Raw genomic sequence first — 7,208 nt, 5'->3', positions numbered from 1 at the left:
AGTACTTTTAAGATTTTTATTAGTAAAATTAAAAGATTGGAAACAACTTTAATGGTCATCAGTAGGGCTTTGGGTAAATAAATAATGGTCCACCTATACTGAGACAGTGAGTTCTATTTTCCCAGGTCATTTGAATTGGCAGAAGGGACTTCTAGTGAGAAAATCCTTCTTTTGATGGGAATTGAACCCCAGGGCCTAAGCTGGTAAGCATGTGATCTATCACTGAGCTATAACCCAGATCTATGTTTTGTTTGTTTATGCTTTTGCCAGTCCTGGGGCTTGAACTCAGGGCCTGGGTGTTGTCCTTGATCTTCTTTTGCTCAAGTCTAGTACAGTATCACTTCAGCTTTAGCACCACTTCCAGTGTTTTCTGTTTATGAGGTACTGAGGAATTGAACCCAGGGTTCATGCATGCTAGACAAGCAATCTACCACTAGGCCACACTCCTAGCCTCCTATGTTTGTTTGTTTATTTGTTTTTCTTTGTCGGTCATGGGTCTGAACTCTGGGCCTGGGTGCTGTCCCTCAGCTCTTCAGCTCATGGCTAGCTAACATTTGAGCCATAGCCACTTCTGGCTTTTTCTGCTTATGTGGTGATGAGGAATGGAAGCCAGGGCCTCATGCGTGCAAGGCAAGCACTCTACCACTGAGCCACCTTCCCAGCCCCTGTTTGTTTGTTTTTTAAAAGTGTTTCAGGTAGAACTCTTGTACATGCTAGGCAAGCACTCTGCCATGGGGACCCATTCCCAGCCTTTGATATGTATTTTAAAAATGACAACCTCTAACTCTAGCTCAGGCTGACCTCGAACTCTCAATTTTTCTGCCTCAGCTTCCCAAGTGCTATGGTTACAGATATGAACCACTGCTCGTAGGTTAGTCTAATAATCTTAAGTGGGTATGCTGAGAAGGAAATACATTCCCACGAAGTCTTTGCAGACAAGTGTGACATGGGAGGATTAAAAATGAAAAAAAGAAAGGGGCTCTGATTTCTCCTGCCAACACAGAAGTTTGCCAGCCCCAGTTGCTTCTTCATCCCAGACCTCAGGAAGCATAGATCATGAAGAGCAAAAAGCCCAAGGGCTGCTGGGGTCTTCTGAATGGCCTGAGAAACAAATGGAGATCTTGTTTTGTCCATATATTCCCTGGTAGCCTAGAATGACACAATGCTGCTAAGGTAAATGTAAGTCCATCATGTCCACTCTTTGGGACAGACTGTCTTTGGACCGGAGACTATGAACCAGTGTAGTACATGGGAAAGTGGGAAGGGAGTAGAAGCAAATTTCCTGTGGTATCTGAACTTGTGTGAGGTGGGATTGTGCAGGGTCACAGAGGTGAAGAAGGGACTCTTTGGAACAAGAACTGAAATCCGTGATGGGAAGGTGGCTCAGTGGTAGAGCGCTTGCCTTGCATGCAAGAGGTCCTGGGTTCGATTCCTCAGCACCACATAAGCAGAAAAAGCCAGAAGTGGTGCTGTGGCTCCAAGTGGTAGAGCGTTAGCCTTGAGCTGAAGAGCTGAGGGACAGCACCCAGGCCCAGAGTTCAGGCCCCATGGCCAAAAACAAAAAGAACTGAAATCCCAGCTTTCTCCAGTGCTTCTGCTAGAACAGGTTTTCTGTGTCATTTCACAATATCAGCCCAGGTCTTGCATTCCTCTGACCTTTGAAGGAGTGGAGACATAGCTGATGCCATTAGTCATTTACATTCTGATATATATATATATATATATATATATATATATATATATATATATATGGCTGAGAACAGGTGTCCTTGGGCACAACTAGGGTCAGTGGGGGTGTGATGGGGAACAAGACCTCCATAAGTGAGCATCCCCCTGGGGGGACTTGGAATTCAAGCTGTACACATGTCCTAGGCCAGCTTTATCTCAGTCCACTGCACAATGCTTTCACTAATGAAATCACCAGGGATGAAATTCCTTTACAGGGAACAAGGAGTGTTAAGTAAGAGCTTCATAAATCATGGTAAGCAGTGCTGCCACCTCTCAGGTGGTTCTGCTGCAATACTCCTGTGAATCTGAGCCGCCTGGGCACAAGCGTCTTCAGGCAGCTTTGCTTCATCCTCCAAGCTGAAGAAAACAGAATCCACCATCCCTCATGAGAGATCCCACCTCCACTCTTCAAGTACTCTGAGGCCTCTTGCTTTCTGATCCTCACAACTTCAAATGTCATTTATTCAGATGCTGGAGTAGAGGATTTAGAGGTCATATACATGCATGCACACATACACACACACACACACACACACACACACACAAGGGGAAGGGTGAACTTTCATACTAAGGTATCCCATGCACATACGCGTGAGTGCATGTCACATACATTCACACACACACAGACAGAGAAGAGCAAACTTTCATACTAAAGTATCCCACAGCATGATCACTGTTGTGAAATACAATGGTGTGAAATCACATAAGAAGCTAAGAAGTGGCCTGAGCAGTTTGAGGAGGAACATGTGCAAAATTCCTAAATTGGGAAACAGTTTGGTCCTCCAAGTTCAATGAAATAAAAGGACAGTATATCTGGTCACAGGACAAGGGAGGAGAGGGCCAGGAGTGTGCTATGAAGGACAAAGGAAAGTCATGAGGTCTTGCTAGTGATTTTAGTCTTTATTATAAGAGCACATGAAAAATTCCAGAAAGTTTTTAAGGGAAAGCTTAGGAGAGCTTTTTGTTGTTGTTGTTGGTCCTAGGACTTGAACTCTGGGCACTATCTCTGAGCTTCCCCCGACCTCCCAAGGCTAGCACTCCGTCATTTGAGCCACACCTCCACTTCTGGCTCTTTTGTAGTTACTTGAAGATAAGAGTATGATGGATTTTCCTGCATGGGCTGCAAGTGCAATCCTCAGTGCTCTCTGCCTCCCAAATGGCTAGGATTATAGGAATGAGCCACTGGCACCCAGCTTCCACGTGTGTATTTTTAAAGAACAGGTGAGAGAAGAATGGATGGAGGAGGAAACTAGTAGGCTGAGAAATGAGAGGTGGTGTTGATTTAGACTTGGCAGTAGGGGTATACAGGAAAAAGTGGATTCCCAGTGGAGTTAGTGGTAAATGCAGTGGGTGAGGAATAGGGATGACTTGGGATGAATTCTAGTGGGCATGTTCTGCTTCTTGGCGAGTGAATGATGGGATTAAGGTGGGGTCCTCCAATGTCAGCATGCAGGGACAGGTCTGAATTTCTCTGTAGTGTAAAAAAGCAGAACAAGCAAGATCTTGCAGGAAAAGACAGCCCAGTCTTGAGGTTTGGGTCAGAGAAAAACTAGCTGCTAAGGATTCACAGGAGAATTGGTGGTGGTTGGGGGGAGAAATGTGGTAACAGGAGTGAAGTTATTTTCCTTGAGAAACAGATTGACTGTACTGTCTTCCATGCTCCCCACCCGCAACGTCTCCAGTGGACTTTTCCATTACCACAGAGAGAGGTGACTTCTAAGTTGCATAAAGGTCAGGTGATACATGTTCTACTTTTAGGAAGATGAAGGTGAGGGGTCTGATCTGCAGAGACAAAGTTCTGCAAAGTGCTTTCCTCCTGGCTTACCCAGACTCTCCTGTGATAAAAGGCAAGGCAAAGAGCTGGGCCCAGGTGGCTTACATCTGTGATCCTAGCTACTCAGGAGACTGAGATCTAAGGATCCTGATTCAAAGCCAGCCTGGGCATGAAAGTCCATGAGACTCTTGCCTCCAATGAATGACCAAAAAGCCAGAAGTAGAGTTGTGGCTGTAGTGATTGAGCACTAATTTTAGCATAAAAAGCTCAGAGACAGTGCCCAGGCCTTGAGTTCAAGCCTGGGGACTGGCATTAAAAACAAACAAACAGACAAGAATTTGAATATTCCCAGCAGTTGATAGCTAGGCAAAGAGGAATTTGCATCTGGTATTTGGAAGGATAAAAAATGGGGATGATTAAAGCAGAGACTTACTGGAAGTATACAGAATAGCGTGTTGAGCTGCCAGGAAGGCTGCAAAGCATATTTTGGATCTCTCCCATTAAAAAAAAAAAAATTGGCAATACTAAGGATTGAACTCAGCACCTCACACTTCCTAGATAAGCGTTCTATCATTCAGGGCCCGGAGCTTGCTCAGCTTTCCTTGGCTGACATTCTCACTATTTGAGTCACACCTTCAGCCTAGTGGATTTTTGTTGGTTAATTGGAGATGGAGTGTCATGGGCTTTTCTGCTCAGTTGGCTTTCAATCATCATCCTATGGATCTCAGCCTTCTGAGTAGCTAGGATTATAGGCGTGAGTCCTCTAGCACCCAGTCAAGTTTCTCATTTTTGCCTGGGGTTGGTCTTGGACCATGATCCTACGAACTCTGCATTCCATGTGTTGTACAGAGAGAAAATGAAGAAGCTACATTGTGAGAGGCTGAATCCAGAGTATTTATGGTGGACTCCTGCCTCAAAGACCAGCAGCCAGCAAATACACTTAACGCTGTTAGGAAACAATGTGAGGGTCAGGGGTCAGGGTCACAGGAAACTTGGAGTCCCAGGCACTGGACCAACAGGTTTAGTAACCTATCATCCAAGTTCCTGCCCCTGCCTCCAGGGAGTCAGGCATGCCTATCACCTGGGAGGCTGGGGCTTCACCTTCCCCCACCATGAAGACAGATGCCAGACCCTACCATCTACCAAGTGGCTAAGATTGCGCAGGCCAGATCCCATCTCCCTACTATGTAGCTGGGATCACAAGCATTGAATTAGTATTTTAATATAGAACAAAATATTAAACTTTTGAGTTGAGAGCTGGGAAGGTGGCTCAGTGGTAGAGTGCTTGCCTTGCATGCCTGAGGCCCTGGGTTCGATTCCTCAGCACCACATAAGCAAAAAGAACAAAGCCAGAAGTGGCGCTGTGGCTCAAGTGGTAGAGCGCTAGCGTTGTGTTGAAGAGCTGAGGGGCAGTACCCAGGCCCAGAGTTCAGGCCCCACAACCAGACCCCCCCCCAAAAAAAAAACCAAAAAAATACTTTTGAATTGAAATAAAGAAGAGAAATTCTGTACTATTTCTGTTTCTTGGATACAGGAATGACATTTCTCTCTTACGCTTTTTGAGAGCAACTTGTATGTATTGAAGGCACTAGATCTGGGTTTTGTGTATTTTATAATTGATCCTGATTGATAAAAGATGAATGCAACTAGGAAACTATTGGCATAGATGGAAGCAAAAGGGAGATGTTAACTGGTGGAGAGTATGTATGTTTGGCCAGGTCTCAAATGGGATAGGGTGGCACATTAGTTAACTTTTCTGTCACTAAAGCAAACTATTGAGGTAACTTATAAAGAGGATTATTGTGGTTCATGGTTTTGGAGGTTCCTGTCCAAGATTAGGTGGATTTACTACCCTGGTCCTCAAGTAGGGGTACCAGATGGCATTGCCTGGGTGATTGTGGCGAAGTAATTCACTTACCTCATCAACCAAGAAGCAAAGAAGTCCAAGGAAGGGGTTGGGGTCTCATACCTTCCTTGCATGGCATGTGTCTGGTGACCTGAGAATCCTCCTCTCCTCGATGTCCCACATCCTAAAGATCTACCACCTGGAGGACCAAGGTGGACTTGGGGGGAGGCATTTACCTAAATCATAGTGATAGCATGGGCACAATCCACTACTGGTACCACAGAAAACCCTTCTTGTCTTGGAGGTGTCAGGAAACAACATGAGAATACCTGGGAGTATGGGGTGGGAGGATCATGAAAGGAGGCAGGAGGAAGCAGGAAGGGGATGTGGAGGGTACCAAACACTAACCTCATAGTTTCTGACTTAAAACATAACACTGGGCCACAGATCGCAAACATCTTTATGTCTGCATGCATCCCATTATGATGATTGATATATCATGCTTTGTAAGTAGAACTTGAGAAAGTCCTTAATCTCCCACAGATTGGGAGAAGATCTTCACTAACCATACAATGAACAAGGGTCTCATGTGTAAAATATACTTAGAACTCAAAAAAATTAAATCCCCCAACAACAAATCCTCAAAGAAACAACTGCCTGATGAATAAGTGGGTGAAAGACTTAAAGAGAAACTTCTCTGAAGAGGAAAGAGTGATGGCCACTAGACACATGAAGAAATGCTCAACCTCTCTAGCCATAAAAGAAATACAAATCAAAACAACATTGAGATACCACCTCACCCCAGTTAGAATGGCTATAATCAAGAACTCTAATAATAACAGATGCTGGAGGGGATGTGGACAGAAGGAAACCTTACTGCATTGTTGGTGGGAGTGTAAACTTGTTCAACCACTTTGAAAGGCAGTATGGAGGTTTCTCAAAAGACTCCACATAGAGCTCCTCTATGACCCAGCAATCCCACTTTTAGGTATTTACCCAAATGATCACAAACAAGGTCATACTAAGGCAACCAGCACAACTATGTTTATTGCAGTATCATTCACCATAGTTAAGATATGGAACCAACCCAGATGCCCCTCAGTAGATGAATGGATCAAGAAAATGTGGTATATATACACAATGGAATTCTATGCCTACATCAGAAAGAATGACATTGTCCCACTTGTTAGGAAATGGAAAGACTTGGAAAAAATTACATTAAGTGAAGTAAGCCAGGCCCAAAGAAACCTAGATCCCATGGTTTCCCTTATTTGCAATATAGCATATGTTTAGAACAAGCAGAAAAGGTCAAAAGCTATGACCACATATCTTATATGACCATATAAGATGATGCTAAGTGAAATTAGGGACACAAGAGGTTTTATCTTTGTTGCTGTTCTTTTTAATGTACTTATAATGTACTATGTGATTTTTCTTTTTTGTTTCTCCCATGGTATAATGCCTGTTTTCACTGTATTTGATTCTAGTGCCTTACATCTTGTATATACATTTTTCTAATTTGGAGATGGGAAGGGGAATAAAAAGCTGAAATAATGATACATACTGACTCAGTGTAACAATGAGATGTACAAGACACTATGTTGAAATCGACCTTTACAACTTCTGGGGGAGTGGGGAGGGAGGAGTTGGGGAGTCGAGGAGGGGAGGGATGGTAGGAGAAAAAACAAAGATGGTAGGAGAAAAAACAAAAACCTTACTCATGTAACTGTAACTCCCTCTACACTATCTTTAAAATAACAAAAATATATTAAAAAAAAGTCCTTTTTCATCACTTTTGGATGGTGTGTGTGTGTGTGTGGGGGGGGGGGGGAGACAGCTGGAGGCGATTCTGAGAAGGAA

The 7,208-nt window shown here is 43.9% G+C and overlaps 1 non-coding gene across 1 annotated transcript; it reads left to right on the top strand.

Annotated features, from left to right (window-relative positions):
* Positions 1-1,367: 1,367 nt before the first annotated feature.
* Positions 1,368-1,444, top strand: Trnaa-ugc. The gene has a single exon. It is a non-coding gene; the product is annotated as a tRNA-Ala (tRNA).
* The last annotated feature ends 5,764 nt before the right edge of the window (positions 1,445-7,208 follow it).

Source organism: Dipodomys spectabilis, unplaced genomic scaffold (genome assembly GCF_019054845.1).
Source record: "Dipodomys spectabilis isolate Male_0828 unplaced genomic scaffold, ASM1905484v1 ptg000207l, whole genome shotgun sequence".
Lineage (NCBI taxonomy): Eukaryota > Metazoa > Chordata > Mammalia > Rodentia > Heteromyidae > Dipodomys > Dipodomys spectabilis.
Note: the sequence above shows the minus strand (reverse complement) of the source record. Positions and strands in the feature narration are given on the sequence as shown.